Here is a 17616-nt window from a genome sequence, read left to right as displayed (position 1 = left end):
TGGCACAAGCATCCCTTAAATCCTGCCATCTTTTTTCATCCCAAAGTTTCTTAGCTTTTAACTGGGTGTCCTTATAAAGTGACATCGCTTCAAGGACCTCTATGGGAACACCCTCTTTAATAGCATTCCCTGAGGCCTTGCATGCCACTTGACAATCTGCGTTGTACCATTGCCCCTCCTTCAGTGCAGGTGCCTTTATGTTCTTCCCCTGCTTAAAGAAATAAGTGCGTAATAGTTTTAAAAAAGTGTTATGTATGCCTATTGACCTTGCTAAATCTCCTTTTTCATCAGTGCTAACCTTTAGTTCATTTATCGCATAATCCAAACTCTGGAGGACATTATCTAGTTAGGCAGGCGACTCTATTAACATTACCCACTTGAGCCGCCTTAGGTCATTAGATGGAACAACCTCGCCTAGATGATGCCCATTCCGGGATTGGGAACCCGTCGTTTGACAGTACAGGTTCAAGGTTCCACACAGTGTATTATGGTCATTTTCAAGCCTATATATTACCATCATATCCACCATCTGGTGCCATAGACCCAGGCTCACCAGGACGTAATCTATTCTGCAAGCGTGATAGCCATTGTTGAAAGTATTGGCTCCATGTCTATCTGACTTGGTACGCCCATTTAGAGCTCTTAAACCCTGTTCCAAACAAATGTTATTTAATTGAAAGGCCATATCTGTCCATCTCCTTATAGGATTTAACTCTAGCGATGGAACACCCCATTTACTATCTTCTGCTTCTATCCAATTACCGTCTTCGGTGGTAAGGGGTTCAAACGTTGTATTAAAGTCCCCCCCTATTAGTATATTTGAGACCACCTGTTTGCATGTCCAAGAGGTCCTTGAGAGCCGCTAAAAACTCTCAATCAATCAATCATAACACTTGCAGAGCGCACTACACACCTGTGAGGGTCTCACGGTGCTGGGGATGTGGGGGTCCTGCTAGTGATCGAATAGCCAGGTCTTGAGGAGTCTCCTGAAGGCCAGTAGGTCCTGGGTCTGACCTAGGTTGGTGGAGAAGGTGTTCCAGGTCTTGGCGGCGAGGTGGGAGAAGGATATGCCGCCGGTGGTCGCTCTTCGGATGCGGGGGACTGTGGCGAGGGCGAGGCTGGTGGAGCGGAGCTGGCGGGTGGGGGTGTAGAAGTTCAGTCGAGTGTTGAGGTATGCTGGGCCGGTTTTGTGGAGATCTTTGTGTGCGTGAATTAGGAGCTTGAAGGTTATCCTCTTGTTGACGGGGAGCCAGTGCAGGTCTCTCAGGTGGGATGTGATGTGGCTGCGACGGGGGATGTCGAGGATCAGACGCGCTGACGCGTTCTGGATGCGTTGCAATCGCCACAGGAGCTTGGCCGACGTTCCTGCGTAGAGGGTGTTTCCGTAGTCCAGCCTGCTCGTGACTAGGGCCTGGGTGACTGTTCTTCTTGTGTCGGTGGGGATCCACTTGAAGATCCGTCGGAGGGTGTTGAAGCAGGATGAGGAGACGGCGTTGACCTGTTTGGTCATGGAGAGGGTGGAGTCGAGGATGACCCCTAGGTTGCGTGCGTGGTCGGTGGGTGTCGAGCTATTCCTAGGGTTCCAGGAGTCATCCCAGGCTGAAGGGGTGGAGCCGAGGATGAGGACCTCCGTCTTGTCCAAATTCAGCTTCAGTCTGCTGTTCCTCATCCATTCGGCGACAGCCTTCATTCCTTCGTGGAGGTTGGTTGGCGGTGTGAGGGTCTTTAGTGAGGGATATGACCAGCTGGGTGTCGTCAGCGTAGGAGATGATGTTGAGGTCGCGCTGTCGGGCGATGTGGGCGAGGGGTGCCATGTAGATGTTGAACAGCGTTAGGCTGAGGAAAGAGCCCTGGGGTACGCCGCAGATGATTTTGGTGGCTGTGGAGCGGAAGGGGAGGAGACGAACGCTCTGAGTTCTGTCAGAGAGGAAGGATGTTGTCCAGTCCAGGGCCTTCTCTTGAATCCTGGCGTCGTGTAGGCGTGTGCGTAGTGTGTGGTGGCAGACCGTGTCGAAGGCAGCTGACAGGTTTAGGAGGATGAGGGCTGCTGTTTCTCCATTGTCAAGCAGGGTCCTGATGTCGTCCGTGGCGGCGATGAGGGTGGTCTCGGTGCTGTGGTTGCTGCTGAACCTGGACTGGGACGTGTCCAGGATGTGGTTATCCTCGAGGAAGCGGGTCAGTTGTTTGTTGACGATTTTCTCGGTGACCTTTGCCGGGAATGGGAGCAGGGAGATGGGTCGGAAATTCTTGAGGTCATTGGGGTCCGCCTTGGGTTTCTTGAGTAAGGCGTTGATCTTGGCATGCTTCCAGCTTTCAGGTAAGGTTGCTGTCTCGAAGGAGGTGTTGATTGTTTTCCGAAGATGGGGTGCGATGGCTGTGCTGGCTTTGTTGATGTGGTGGGGGCATGGGTCCAGTGGTGATCCGGAGTGGATGGTGTTCATAGTTTCGCTGCTTTCCTCGTCATTGACGTTGGTCCAGGAGAGCAGGGGGTTGGTGCAGGTGGTGGTCGTGGGGACGGTGGTTGTCGGGGTGATCGTAGCGTTGCAGCTGTCGTGGATGTCAGTGATCTTGCGGTGGAAGAAGGTGGCCAGTGAATCGCACAGGTCTTGCGAAGGCGGAATGACGTTGGTGTTGGAGCTGGGGTTGGAGAGTTTCTTCACGGTGTTGAAGAGCTCTTTTCTGTTGTGTGCGTTGTTATCCAGGCGGTTTTTGAAGTAGACCCTCTTGGCGGTTCTGATGAGTTGATGGTGTCGGCGGGTGGCGTCCTTGTGGGCTGCGTAGTTTTCCAGTGTTCGTTTGCGGAGCCAGTTCTTCTCCAGTTTTCGGCAGGTTCGTTTGGAGGCCTGGAGGTCATCGGTGAATCAGGTGGCTTTCTTGCTGGTATGGTTGTTGGAGGGTGTCTTGAGCGGGGCGAGGGTGTTGGCGCAGTCGTCGATCCACTGTCTAAGGTTGCGGGCGGCGGTGTTGGGGTCGTAGGAGTCGGCAGGTGGGTTCTGGGCGAGGGTGTTAGTTAGTTGGTCTTCTGTGATCTTGCTCCAGCAGTGTCGGGGCATTTGTTGGGTGCGGTGGTGTGTGGTGGGTTTCCTGAAGGTGAAGTGGATGCAGTGGTGGTTCGGTGGTGTAGCTGACGGAGACTTGGGGGCTTGCGGTGAAGATGGGGTCCAGCGTGTGGCCTGCGGCGTGGGTTGGTGTTGTCACGAGCTGTCTAAGTCCGAGGTTGGCGAGGTTGTCCATCAGGTTGGTGGAGTTAATGTCGTTGTTGTTCTCTAGGTGGAATTTCAAGTCCCCGAGGAGGATGTAGTCTGTGGAGGCGAGGGCGTTTATGCTGATGAAGTCGGTGATGGAGTCGCTGAACTGCGGTCGGTGTCCGGGGGGTCTGTAGACGAGGGTTCCTCTGAGGGTGGTGTTGGGGTCGGTGTGGATCTGGAAGTGCATGTGTTCGGCGGTGCTGAGGGTGTCGTCGGTGTTGGTCGAGACTCTGAGGGTGCTTCTGTGGACTGTTGGTACGGTCCCTGCGGGTGATCTTGTAGTCTTCCGGGATGGCTATGGCGATGTCGGGGGCTGAGGTGGGGTTCAGCCAGGTCTCCGTCAGGAAGCCGATGTTTGGGGAGGTAGAGTCGAGAAGGTCCCAGAGTTCGATGGCGTGTTTGCGGGCGGAGCGGGTGTTGTGGAGGATGTATCTGAGGTAGTTGGGTTCTTTTGTTGGAGGTTTGGTTGGCCGTATGCTGGTGAAGCTGCAGTTCCGGCAGGAGAAGGGTTCGTGGGTGCGCTTCAGGGAGGCCCGGAAGCTGGTGTATTTTTGTCCGGAGTTGAGTGCGTGGAGGGTGCTGGCATCGTAGCGGAGTCGGGCGTCGCGGCATTCGCGGGGGCCAGGGTTCTGGTGCTGGGCGCGGTCCAGGTGCGGATGGGCGCAGACGGGCTTGCGCCACGGGCTCCCTTCCACCTCTCCATAAATGGAGAGGTGGAAGGGAGGTGCAGCTGGGAGGCAGGAGCGGGGTGGCCAATGGGGAACGAGGGGGCGGGGCAGCAGGGGACGCAGCGGCGGGAACTGGGGATGGGAGGGGGTGGCGAGGGAGAGCAGAGGTCAGGGGGACAGTGGGGGGCAAAAAACGAGTATACAGTTATAAAGTGGCACAAAATATACAGAGCGAAACAGTAACAACCAGGAAAAAGAAACCAAAAAAGAACCAAAAAGAACCAACGATGGGAAGAGCCTAAGCAGGCTTCGAACCCTGGCAGGAGCAGGCTGGGAGCACTGGCGCCAAACAGGTGGAGTTGCGCGGTGCATGGAGCGACCTGCCAGGAGGCAGGGAGATGATCGCACTCACTGCCGTAACGCGACCGCCATAAATGGAGAGGTGGGAGGGATGTGCAGCTGGGGTGCGGGAGCGGGGTGGCCAATAGGGGACGGGGCCACAGGGGATGCAGCGGCGGGAACCGGAGATGGGAGGGGGTGGCAAGGGAGAGCAGAGGTCAGGGGGACAGAGGGGGGCCTCTTATTCCTCTGACATAGATGTTATATATGTCTAATGTTAAGTGGTCTCGCGTGGACAATCTAATGGCCTGAATATAGTCACTCTGTGTTGGTAGAACCTGGATATCAACCTCAAGCTCTTGGCGTACCCATATAGTCAACCCTCCAGAGGGCCTCCCTTTAGCTCCCTTGCTTGCCGCTACAGAATAATTCAAATATCCTACATGAAACTGGGGTAGTTCGGCCCAGGTCTCTTGGAAGAGGCATATATCGTAAGCCTCTATAAATACATGCCACTCCCAGGAGCTCATCTCCGTACTAAGGCCTGCAATGTTCCAACTCAAAATTCGATTTACAGCTGATATAGGGACTGGGGTCTGGGGCGTTATTTCTTTTTGTGCCAACAGAATAACCGTTTGTGGTACACCTTCTGCTTGGATAGATGGAACCTGAACCTTCTTGGCATTCGGTGCCTGCTTAGTAGGTACATAGTTAATATAAACCCAGGCCCTGTAAATGCACCAAGTATTTATTTTGATCCTAGTCAATCGTTGTTCTCTAGGGTGGAACATCCCTGCATTCTGGGGGGTCTCAGTGTGACCCTAATATCATGACCACGTGGAGAACGTCTGAATTGGATTTTAGAATTCTCCGGGGGGCTAGTGCGGAACTCCAATTGTGAGTTCAATACAGTCATAAGGGTGTCTAGAGGAAGAAATCCTTCGTGCAGCTATTATATCGTCCCTATTCACTGAACAGCAACCTCTAATGTGCCTTATCAAATGGATAGCTTTGTTAGTAAGCGAGTCCCTGTTCTCATTGACACCATTGGGATCGCATTTTGGGACATTTACCATGTAAACTTTAAAAGGATTTAGTGGGTTAAGTATACTCTCTCGATCAGGCCCCATGTCAGGTCGTTGGTTCGATAAACCCCCATAGGGGTGGGTTTTATGGCCTAGGGGCAGATGATTCACAATGCCCATTACCGGGCTGCATAAAGATTTAATAATTGTTAGCTGCGGTGGGGGATGAGTGCCTTGCCATTACGGAGGTTGCCCTACTCGAGCTCTCCATGGCTGTGGCTCGTTTATGAATTATGTCTGTCCCTCTAACAACTTTGTTGCCGGCTGAGCCTATAGTAGCTGTGACACCCACCAATTCATTGGGAATAGAACCCAAGGAAGGTTCCGGAGCGCTAACATACTGTGAGCCGCCCTTTCCCTGTGGCTCTACCTCAGATGTCAAAGATTTGACCATAAATAGTATCTCCTCTAATGTACCCTTCAGAACCCGCACTTCGGCTCTCAGTGTAACAACTTCTTGGCACATAATGTGCGACTCTGAATGTGAGTCTGGGACATTTGGATTTGTTCTAGCCTTAGGGAGACTTATTCATCCCTATTCTGCCTTAGCAAGTCACCAAGGGGTTGGAATCTGTTTGTGCAGATAACTACTGGATCTATGTGGACTGCGTGGTCTACACCTTTTTTTTTTTTTTTTAAATGCATTTATACAGCGCGATTGCTGCCCTGGGGCGTCCAAGCGCTAGGGAACCAGAGGAGGGTGTAGTGAGGCTGACAGAGACTAGGAGGAGGGGAAGGGGGCTGAAAGATTACGGGGATATGAACAGATGGGTTTTAAGTTGCTTGCGGAAGGAGGCAAGGTTGGGGTTAGATCTTAGATGAAGGGGAAGGGAGTTCCAGATTTTTGAGGCGTTGAAGGTGAACATTCTTCCGCCTGCTCTAGACCTTTTAATTCTGGGGACTGTTGCCATAAAAGCCTGACTAGAGCGTAGTTCTCTGCCTGGGTGGTATTGGCTAACTAGGCTGCGCATGATTTTTGGGCCCGCGTCCCAAAAGGCCTGATGAGCAATACACATTGCTTTGAAGATGACTCTTTTACGTACTGGTAACCAGTGGAGGCTAGTCAGTGCCTCTCTAACTGGGGTTCTTCGTGGAATTTGCAGTAGGGTACGGGCCGCACAGTTCTGCACCAGTTGCAATCTATTCAATGTGTACTCTGGGGCTCCCAGATAAAGGACGTTATTAGAGTCCAGGCGTGATTGTATTATGCCCTGAATAGCTGTTTGTTTAGCCTCCATTGGCAGCAAGGGGAGGACCTTCTTCAGTGTTCGGAGGAGTCCAAAGCAGGTGGCAGAGAGCTTTGTGGCCTGAGTGTTAAGAGTAAGATTCCTGTCCAGCCATACCCCCAGGCTTTTGATGTTACCTAGAGAAAGCTCTGCATGCTCAGTTACAGACGGTAGACTAGCACTAAGATCCTGCACCCCATTGGTTGTGTTTGGTATTTGCTTCTTCCCTGGCTTGCAAAACATGTAAGGAAAAGTATGTTTCACCAGGTTCACCGATGGATTCCCTTTATGACTAGAATTTTTACTACTAATAGCGCCATTAACGTGTTTCAGGGGAGTAGATTCAAGGATACCCTCGCATTCATTGATAAGGTTGTCTATTTGGTCCATGTCACAATTATTATCAGCAGCAATTTTCCAGTGTTTTTTTGCCTCGTGTCACATCTAACCCCCCCTCACTTCCCTCCCCACTCTCCCCCCGTTTCCCCATTAAGTTGGTCACAAATATTTAAATATTAGCTAAAAAACAAGAGGCCCTGTTAGACCCACTTCTTCTGGGCTCCGTACGCTTGAAGGGTACAAAACATACAAAACATACAGTGGTAATGAATTACTTAAATGGTAAGCGATAAAAAATAGTATTTTGTACTAAGTATGTGAGCAGAGAGGCAAAGGTTCGCAAAACCCAGGGCAAGCCCACAAAAGCCAGGGAGCAATCAACCAGCAAGACAGTACCTTGAGCTTTGCCGATCAACTTAAGTCCAAACCGGTGCGTGGGGCGAAAGGGGAGTGGCTCTGCCCTGCCAGTTCCTGTCAGAGACCGGCAAGGACGGGCCCGCCCTTGGCCCGGGATTCGCCCGGTCGCACCCGAGCGCGTCCCGCGATGCGGAGACCGCGGCTGAATTTAAATGCCTCCAGTCGCGGGAAAGGCGTCGGCGCCTCCTGGCGCGCCAGCAAAGCAGCAGGATCTCGTGGGGCTTTGAGTCCCCTTACAAGTGCAGCAGTGGTGAAAAGCGGCTCCCGCAATGCGGAGACCGCGGCTGAATTTAAATACCTCCAGGCGCGGGAAAGGCGTCGGCGCCCCCTGGCGCGGCAGCAGAGTAGCAGGGTCTCTTATGGCTTGGAGTCCCCTTACAAGTGCAGCAGTGGTGAAAAGCGGCTCCCGCAATGCGGAGACCGCGGCTGAATTTAAATGCCTCCAGGCGCGAGAAAGGCGTTGGCGCCTCCTGGCGCTGCAGCAGGGTCTCTTGGGGCTTGGAGACCCCTTACAAGTGCAACAGTGGTGAAAAGTGGCTCCCCTTCATACAATCAATTGAATAGTTCAAAAGGTCAGTGTAGACACATGGAAACTATGGAACTTTTATACTGGTTTAGAGTTTGATGGATGGTACTCCGTCCGTTGGAGTGGTGGAGGTCATTACTTCCTCCATCTTGAGGAAGTATTGTCCTCCAAATTAAGATATGACCAATGGCCGACTGGTCATCTCTGTATATTGAAAGGAATCAATGCGGCAGTGGTTTCTTCCAATGTAGAAAAGGTTTAGTGGACAATCACCATTGGGTTTCAACTGTTGTTGACCAAACGTTTTACATTCCCAAAGCAGGAGTTTGTTTTCTAAAAACAAAAACGAATGACTCCCACAACCTGGGAGTCTTCACCCAGTGAATGCTTGTCATTATTTTTTCAGTCCCTCACCACCAGGTTTTTCTTAGATTTGACAGACTGAAAAAAAGACATTACATCATTCACTTTACGTAAAGTGGGCAGTGTAATTGTACATCCTTCATCAGGACATCGCTGGACATTTTTCATCGACGGTGCCAATGGCGAACTGTTTGTGGAAAACTTAAGGTCCGCCCATCAACAAATTAAGTGGGCAGCCTGATAGTTTGGTGGATAAGGCACTTCATTGCCTTTGCACCATAGTACTCTGTCTACCAAACTCTAAATTGGGCCTATAATATTAACATAAATCGCGTCTCGACTCTTCAAAGATCACTCAACATTGTAACAATACTGTCCCTCCACCCAAACATTGTAATAACCATTTTACCATACACATCGCTCTGCTGTTCTTAACAAGGTTTATGCTATGTAAAATATACCAATAGAATTAAAAATGTGTTCACAAAATTAATAACATTTCAGACTTAAATGAACTAGGAAAATGAGAAAATGGCATTCGTTTTCAATACACTGATGTAGGAAGAACAATGGTCTATGAAGAAACACAGAGCTATGGTATTATAGTTTAAACTTATTTATAGTAGCCACATAACCTGACAAACAATTAATTAAACATATACTGTAATGGGCATTGTCTAATACTGAAATTATATTGGACAGATGTGGTCCTTATTTTTTTTTTAGAGTTAGAGACCTGGTCGCTGGAATTGGGTGATTCAGCGGCTGCATTGTTTTCCCCATAATTATGGATTTGCTGCATTTGCCACATACACCATCTGTTGTATAATTTGCAGATTTCACCAAAATTTAGTTTATAGCTCAAAGGATAACAAGTTACTAAACAAAGTGCCACAAATACATCAAGGATTAACTGGTCACCTTGCAATTCATGATTCCTGAACTGGTACTCATGGGGTAGGACATTCCTTCTCTTTCTTTTAGAATTTAACACCAGGCTGATGGGAAATTACCACAAAAAGACCACAACCCAGTTAAAGAGATTTTAGTGACTGAAACCTCACCCACATCAAATACCTTGGGCTGATATGACAAAGCAATAGAGAAATTGTATATTGGTATAGTATTCTACAAACCAACACCAAAACGTTGCACTAAGAGACAAATATATTCCTGTAATGTGTATGTTAAAAAAACATATTCAATAAGAGAAATAAAACAACAAGCAAAATAGACAATTGCTTAAAAAAGTTAAAGGCTGGAAAAAAAATAACATTTAATAGAAACAATTTCCTGCAGGCAACATAGGTTTCATTCAAAACAAAATAGAACAACAAATACAATCAGAAAAATTACTAGGAAAAATAAATGTAACAGAGTGCAAATGGCAAAAGGTGCCCAGGCAAAATGTGTTTTATTCAAAATGATATTGAATGAGAACCAAAATTAACAATATTTCAAGGAAAAATAAATGTAAAAAGTGTTTCCTAAAGATCAGGAAGAAAAAACAAATATTAAATATGTCAGCAAACAAAAATTAATTGAATATAATGGAAGACAGCATAATCAAAACATGAAGATAAAAAATGTTAGCCAGGAAAAATAGATACAAGAAAAATAATGAAAAGTTAGAAAACTGAACTTTCAAAATATGTACTAGGAGAAAGGAGCCAAATGTAACCATATTTCATACAGCTCCTGGTCCTATAGTACGTGAAAGTCTGTTCTGCTCGCGATGAAAGGTAGTATCTTCTGAATTAAAAACTTTAATTGAAATTAAAAAAAATACTAGGACCAACCTGGAGATTATATCCAATTTTTAATTCAATAAGCTTCTAAATTCCGTAGACAGACCTTTTGTATTTCATGCTATTGTTAAAACTAACCTAGTCACATTTATTATGACAAATTTACAGATAATACAAATAAATGCAAAATCATTCATTCATATATACTGTTTCTATACACCATCAAGAATTACATACATTTATCAGGAATTTAAAACCAGTGATATGATTCAAAAGAAGGATTACCGTTAGTAATGACATCACGCATTTGGCTATAAGGTAATTGGCCACCTGTATCTGCCTATGGGTACAATTGCAGATAAGGAGGGAATGTTGAAGTTCAAATGTGATAGAACTTCTCAATTGGTAATTGTGCAACTTTGAGAATTAAGAATGTAATCTCAGCTTCTGTCCCTGACCACAAATTGTAGGATTTTGAGCAAATCATGTTATTGACTTGATTCTTAAATTGTGGTAATCGATTGAGGAACATGGCGGCGGCAGGCTAACGGCTGCTGCGGAGCTCCTCGCCTGGAGGCCACAATTTGTTTCACGGTGGATATCCCCCAGTTCAGAGGCTGATTTTTATAGCTCTAAACGGTGAGGTCAGATAACATTTGTTTTGTTTCTTTTCATCCCTCAAAACTGAGTTTGTTCTCCTTCAATCTTGTGTCTCCCGGCGAAGAGGAAAAATGCTCCAGGGCACTAGGACCTCGGACCCGGACCTTGAGGGATGCGGCCACGGCATCACGTTCTGCGCTACGTTCGACTGGAGACAGGAGAGCAGAGTCGCGCTGGAAGCAGCTGCTGTTCGTTGAAGGCTGTTGTGCGTCCACCGTCTGGCGGTTTCAAAGGCACACAAGGAGGGTTATTTCACAGCAGGGATCACTGGCAGCGTTCGAGAGGAGCACTCATCTTTCGAGTGAAAGGTCCTGTTTGTTGGGGCCATTATTCATCCTTGAATACACAGAAGAGTGAAGCTGCCGGTAAGGAGGTTTCAGGAGGGGGTGCCTGTATGGAGGCAGATGCTCTGAAAGAAGCTGAAAGTCGATCCTGCCGAACTGGTGCTATCGTGGTAGATTCTGTTACAGAGAACACAGAGGGGGGTCCTACTATTGGGTCAAAACAGCCAAAGGGGCTAGTATCTGGTGTTGGAGCGGTGGGCACTAGAAATCGGTATCAGTTAAGGTCAAAACAGGACCTTAGGAGGCAGGGGCTCTGGGACTCAGGGGAGACCGCTGTAAGAGAGGGGCCAATACCGTTATCCCCTTATAAACAAAAGAAGAAGGGGGGAGGTAAGAGAGGGGGGACTGTTAAGAGCAATAAACAGCTTCTAGCTCAGAGAAGCACCCCCTCCCTCAAAAGTGTCTTCAAGATTATGGAGCAGGCAGTCAACTCGAAGGAAGGCCCCTGTGAAAAATCAGGCGAAGGGGCAGGAGTAATAGCGTTAGATACCAACATAGAGCCTGCTGAAGAAGAGGGTGAAGTTTTGGATGAGGTGGCGGAGGTAGGAGAGGGGTCTAACCAATCGGACATGGTGTCTGTCCCCCCCACCCTGGCTACTTTACCTTTGAAAAATAGATATGCAGTATTGGAGCCGACTACAAATATGGAAGGATTAAAATCTACTTTATCTACTGCCCCAGAACGTGATCCTGCATCGAACATTGTTTCGTCGGGCAGGCAAGGGTCTCCCATCCCAAGCACAACATTAGTCTCAGCAAATTTGGCCCTGTTCTGCCTACAGTATTATCCACAGTTCAGACTTTATCCGACTTAGGGAGCTGCACTATCTCTCAAACCCCTCATACAGCCTTACCTGATCCTCTATCTTACCCCCTTCCTCCCTCTAGTAGTACTAATAGTATTGCACATGACTCCATCCTAAACACTAGAGGTATGCTCGAGGAAGCTGTAGGTGGGGAGGAGAGGGACCGACTCGGTTGCTTACTTCAATCTCTCAGGGAGGACTTGATGGATAGGTTTGCAACCTCTGAGAGTAACCAGAGAGGGCTGTACGATAGATTTGATAATCTAGAGGCCAAAATGGAGGGGATAGCAGCTCGAACCAGTGTGTTAGAAAGTAAAGTTACTTCGCTTTCAGAAACATCGCTGTAAAATTCTAAGGACATTGATGCTCTAAAGGCGCAGAACCGTAAACTCACAATGGACATGGAGAGATTGGAAATGCAGAGTTGGCGAAACAATTTAAGAATACTTAAGATCCCAGAAGGGGCAGAAGTGGAAGATATTAAGGGGTTCGTGTGCAGGCTACCACGGGAGGACATATTAAAGGATCGGCCAGATATAGATTTAGAAGCAGAGATCCAGCGTGTGCACAGAGACCCTTTTAGGTTACATCTGGACCGTAAAGCCCCCCCGAAAGATTTTGGTTTATTTCCAGACATATACGGTTAAAGAACTAATCCTTAGTAGGTGTCTCGCACGATCTTCTCTTCATTACCGTGCCAATCCCTATCAAATTAGATCTGACATAGGGGGAAAACGGCTCAGAGGCAATGGGAGTTGGGCTCCAGGATGCCTGAGCTTCGTTCCCTGGGAGCTCAAGTTCAAATGAAATTTCCAGCCTTATTAAAAATAATGTGGAACAACAAGATGCATAACTGTAACTACCCCGAGGAAGTAGATGAGTTGTTAGATAAAATGAGAATATAGTTAAGAAGTATTAACTTGGGCACATAGTTATCAGCTGTATATAATTAGCTGTATATAATTAGTAAAACAGGGATGGGGGTTGGTACACTCTCTTCTCTTTTCTTCTTTTTTTTACATATGGTAAAGTATTAAACTAGAGGGAGTCAAGAAAAAGAGGGGGAAGGGAAAAAGAAGGGGAAAGAAAGAAAGGAAAGGGAGAAAAAAAGAGGAAAAAAAGGGGAAAAAAATACATATAAAATAATATAAATAAATAAGCAAATAAGTAAAAAAAGTTTTTAAAAAATGAAGCTGCATACGGGTGGGGGATCTAAATAGTTAAGGTTAAATATATAGAGCACGGGAAAGTAAAAGTTTTCAGTTAGGCGTGGCGTTTCAAAGACGGGGGGGCTCCTTAGGGCGTGGACACGCCGAATAAGAACATGAAGGGAGGGTTCCTCGGGGGGTGGGGTGGGAGGGATTTCAGAGGGGAGGGGGTAAAATATCTAAAAATGTCCTCAGATGCCAGAAGTTTTTATCTTGATAGGTTAGAAAACTAATGCAGATCACAACGAGCTATAGCTACACTAGATGACAGGTTTCGCTATGGCAGCTAGTAATATAATATTATCCTGGAATTTAAATGGGATAGGGAATCGGAAGAAACAGCAAAGAGTTTGTGAATTCTTAAAAAATACGGATGCGCATATATATCTCTTACAAGAAACCCACCTTGAAGCAGAAGCGTGTGGTCAAGTTTTTTCTAAACTTAGGTGGGTTCAGGAAATTCTGTGTTCTAAGCAGAAGGGTTCTACGAGAGGAGTAGCCATTATTGTGCGGGCAAATAAGGGTATCAGGGCGCAAAGCTGGGGAACTGATCAGTCTGGGCGATGGCTGGTGGCAGTCCTCTCTATTGGCAGTTTCACGTTCTTAAGTGCTGTTTACTATGGTCCCAATGAAGACAACCCCGGGTTTCTTCAAAAATTAGAAGAGTATATGATACAGTACACAGCTCCAGTTATTTTGGGAGGCGACTTTAACCTCATATTAGATCTCCTTCTGGATCGTACCTCTAAGGCAAAATACAATTCCCCTAACAAATCCCTGTTGGCTCTGAAGAATATTATGAAAAACTTTAACCTACAGGATGTTTGGAGAGTTAAGCAAGGGAATCTCAGGGAATACTCTTTCTACAGTAAGAAATATAAACAATACTCTAGAATTGATTTCTTTCTTTTAGATCAAGCTTTTTTGTCAGATATTGTTTCAGTATCTTACATTCCTGTAGGTCTGTCTGATCATTCGGTCGTGGAGCTGAAAATTAATCTTAAAGTCATCCCCTCATTATATAGATGGACTTTGGATAGAACAATCCTTTTAGATGATGAAATTAAAAGTAAAATTAAGGGAAACCTGCTGGAATTCTTATTTAACGCGAGTACAGCTCCAGAACCAATAGTATGGGATTCGCTTAAGGCCTTCTTAAGGGGCATTCTTGGGTCGCACATGGCTTTAAAGAGAAAACCTATGAAAGAAAAAGATAGATTTGACCTTGAATTGATTAAAACAAAAGAACAACAACTACAGTTAGCTGTATTGGAAGATAGAGGTAGGATCCCACAACTCGAAAAAGAGCTGTCTGAGTTAAAGATAGGCTTTAAGGCACGTGCTGATAAAATAAACAAGGATAGGTGGGAAGTGAGTAAACTCCGAAATTTTGAATACGGAGAGAAATGCGGCTCTCTTCTTGCCTGGAAAGTTAGAACGGAGAGGAGTAGGAATAATATTAGTACACTAATCCAGCGGGGTTCAGGTCTGCCCTTAATAGAAGATGCCGAGATCAGGAGAGAGGCCAGAGGGTTTATGGAAGAATTATACCAGGAGCAGAATAGTCTGGGGGCGGATGAGCTAGAACATTGGTGGGCCATGAGAGAGTTACCTCAGTTGAGTGAATCGGATAAAGAATATTTAGTTACAGAGATTACTGAGGGAGAGGTACGGGCCCAATTGAAAAAGATGGCTAGGAATAAGGCTCCGGGCCCGGATGGATTGCCGACGGAGCTGTATAAGGATAACGTGGAAGAAATCCTAGCTCCATTATTGTCACTACTTAATAACATTTTTATACGGGGGGGGGCACCCCGGCTTCTTGGTCAGAAGCAACTATCACCCTGATAGCAAAGCCTAATAAAGACCCCAAAAATATAGAATCGTACACGCCCATTTCACTTCTTAATTCGGATTTAAAAATATATTCAGGTATCCTAACGTCTAGACTGGCAAAAATAATTAAGTCTATCATTCACCCTGATTAGCGGGGGTTTATACCAGGGCGTCAACTAAACGAACTTACTTTTCAAGTTGTAGGAGCAATGGATATGGCAGTGGAGAGGGGACTGCCGATGGCCATTGTTGCGATTGATGCTGCAAAAGCATTCGATCAGGTTAATGGGGTCTTTTTATGGAAAACCATGGCAAAGTTTGGATTTCCAGATATATTTATTAGAGGGATTGAGACGTTGTATAGGGGCCCCCGAGCCAAGGTATTAGTCAATGGTAGCCTGACCGAATGGTTGGATATCTCTAGGGGAACAAGGCAGGGATGTCACCTGTCCCCCCTCCTTTTTGATATTTATATCGAGCCCTTTGTTTGCTCCCTGAGATCTGACCCAGTGATCTTACCTTTTAAAATCGGAGAATTGGTTCTTAAGACAGCACTTTATGCTGACGACCTGCTTCTTTACACATCTAATCCTGAGCGGGCTATTCCTAGGTTATTTGAATTGGCTGAGGACTTTGGCACGGTCTCGGGATACAGGATCAATAAGGATAAGACAGATATAATGAGCTGGAATAACCTGGCCCCGATACCGGAAGCCAAATTAAAAATCAGATACCTGGGAATTCAGCTTACTCATAATTTAGATGACGTCACTAAAACCAGTTGGCAGACGGTGGTTAAGGATATAAGGAAGCTCTTGACTAGATGGAATACTTTACCTCTTAACATCTATGGTAGAGTCAACCTAGTCAAGATGATAATTTTGCCAAAAGTTACTTTCTTATTTAACTCTATTCCCTTACACTTTAATAAAAAAGATATTTCTAACCTTCAAGGAAGGATTGGTTCTTTTATTTGGGCGACCAAGTCCCCTAGAATTGCCTGGCGGAAATTAAGAAAGGGGCTGAAACTGGGCGGATTGGCTCTTCCCGATTTACTTTTTTATTGTTATGCTTTCCAATTTAAGAATTTTAGACTCCTGGCAAACAAACTAGATTCTTCCTCACACGGAAGACTTTTCCAGGCCATGTTATCAGACTTGCCACACGGTTTTGAGTTTTTTCTTTACAAATTTGGGGACCAGACGTTTTTTAAGAAGGTTCGCCTGAAGCTTCTTGGGACAGCACTTAACATCTGGAAGGCAATTCGTAGAATTTTGGACATACCCTATTATCATTCGCAGGCCCCCATATGGGACTCTCCGGGTACACCAGACTGCCTACTAGATCGGCTGGCTCTTCCCTTGAGAGCTGCAGGGTTAACCAAGTGGGGGGACCTGTGTAATAATTCCAAACTATTAAGTTGGGAATCTCTTTTAAATCTAACAGGGGGTTCCATTTCCAGGTTTAAATTCTACCAGTTGTCTTCCTGGAGGGGTAGCCAGTGTTGGGCTAATGAGGACGAGATTCCGATTTTGGAATTTATCAGTAGGGGGACAGGAAGGAAAGGAGAGGTGTCACTTTGGTACAATGCATTGGTGGGGGCGAAAGACGAACTAGGAGCCAAAATCATCAAGCTTTGGGCTAACTCCGTAACTCAAGACTCCGAAGAGATGCTGAAGGTTTGGACAGATTCTTTCACAATCTCCCAAAAAATGATAAAACCATCTAACCTTAGAAGGAACCATTTATTCACAGCATATAGGGTTTACTGGACTCCTGCGAAATTGTCAAGGATCTCGGCAGAAGAATACGTCTGCTTAAGATGCAGGTCTCCAGGTGCAGATGATAGACATATGTTTGTTGACTGCCCTGAAATCATCAGCTACTGGGACCAGGTCTGTGGGTTCCTAGAAGAGGTTCTATCCATGCCAATCACTTGTTCCCCCAGATTGATATTTTTTGGTCTCCTCCTGTACTATGATGTTAGTAACAGCATATCGCAGTTTATCTTCTATGTTATTGTTATAGCCAGAAGGGAGATCTGCAGGGAGTGGAAATCTGTAAGTCCTCCTCGATTTGCAAACTGTCTTAAGAATATTATGGCTGTTAGTCGTTTAGACCTACAGTGTGGAGGGGAAAGTGCTGTTAAAATCTGGTCTCAATTACCTGCATGGTCTGAGAGATAACGGACAAGGTACACAAAATGTCCAATGATTATGCCAGAGGTTTTGTGGTCCTGTCCTCCCAAAGGGCTCGATACATCATGAATGGGAGTGGGATAAGGAAACAACCTACCTCTTGGTGATCTCCGTTGGCTATCCACGGGATCCAGGGCGGGAACAGTTAGCCCGTGTTAGTGGCCAGGAGAAAAGCCCATCTAGAGTTGACAATCTGGTGGCATTTATGAGGACAAAAAAAAAAAAAGATTCTTAAATTGTAAATATGTTCAATATATTGACTAATGTATGAAAAGAATGTATGAATGTATATGCGCACACATAAGAATATGTAAAGTAGCTGGAATAGCACACTTAAATTATCAATGTGCAGTGCGTTTCCGGACTGCCAGTTCCACCTTTGAACACTCATCCAGACAATGTCGGAATAGGGGCGTCTTTATTGCATCCAGTAAATACTTACCATTCTGAGTTTTTGTTCCTGGAAATGACGCCTAACATGCAGTGTTAGTATTTATCACACTTTTTTGTATTTTTTATCAGGCCTTGAGGTGAGATGACGATCACAGAAATCGGAAATGCCTATCATCAGCCAATAGAGGGCAGTAACCACTTGTAAAATTGAA

The 17616-nt window shown here is 46.2% G+C and overlaps 1 protein-coding gene across 1 annotated transcript in view; it reads left to right on the top strand.

Annotated features, from left to right (window-relative positions):
- SLC30A8 (solute carrier family 30 member 8) overlaps positions 1-17616 on the top strand; it is a 408809-nt gene that overhangs the window by 378158 nt on the left and 13035 nt on the right. The window lies entirely within an intron of this gene.

The sequence above is a fragment of the Lissotriton helveticus genome, chromosome 4_1, assembly GCF_964261635.1.
Source record: "Lissotriton helveticus chromosome 4_1, aLisHel1.1, whole genome shotgun sequence".
NCBI classification, from domain to species: Eukaryota; Metazoa; Chordata; class Amphibia; order Caudata; family Salamandridae; genus Lissotriton; species Lissotriton helveticus.
The sequence above is the reverse complement of the archived record's forward strand: the minus strand, read 5'-3'. Positions and strand labels throughout refer to the sequence as shown.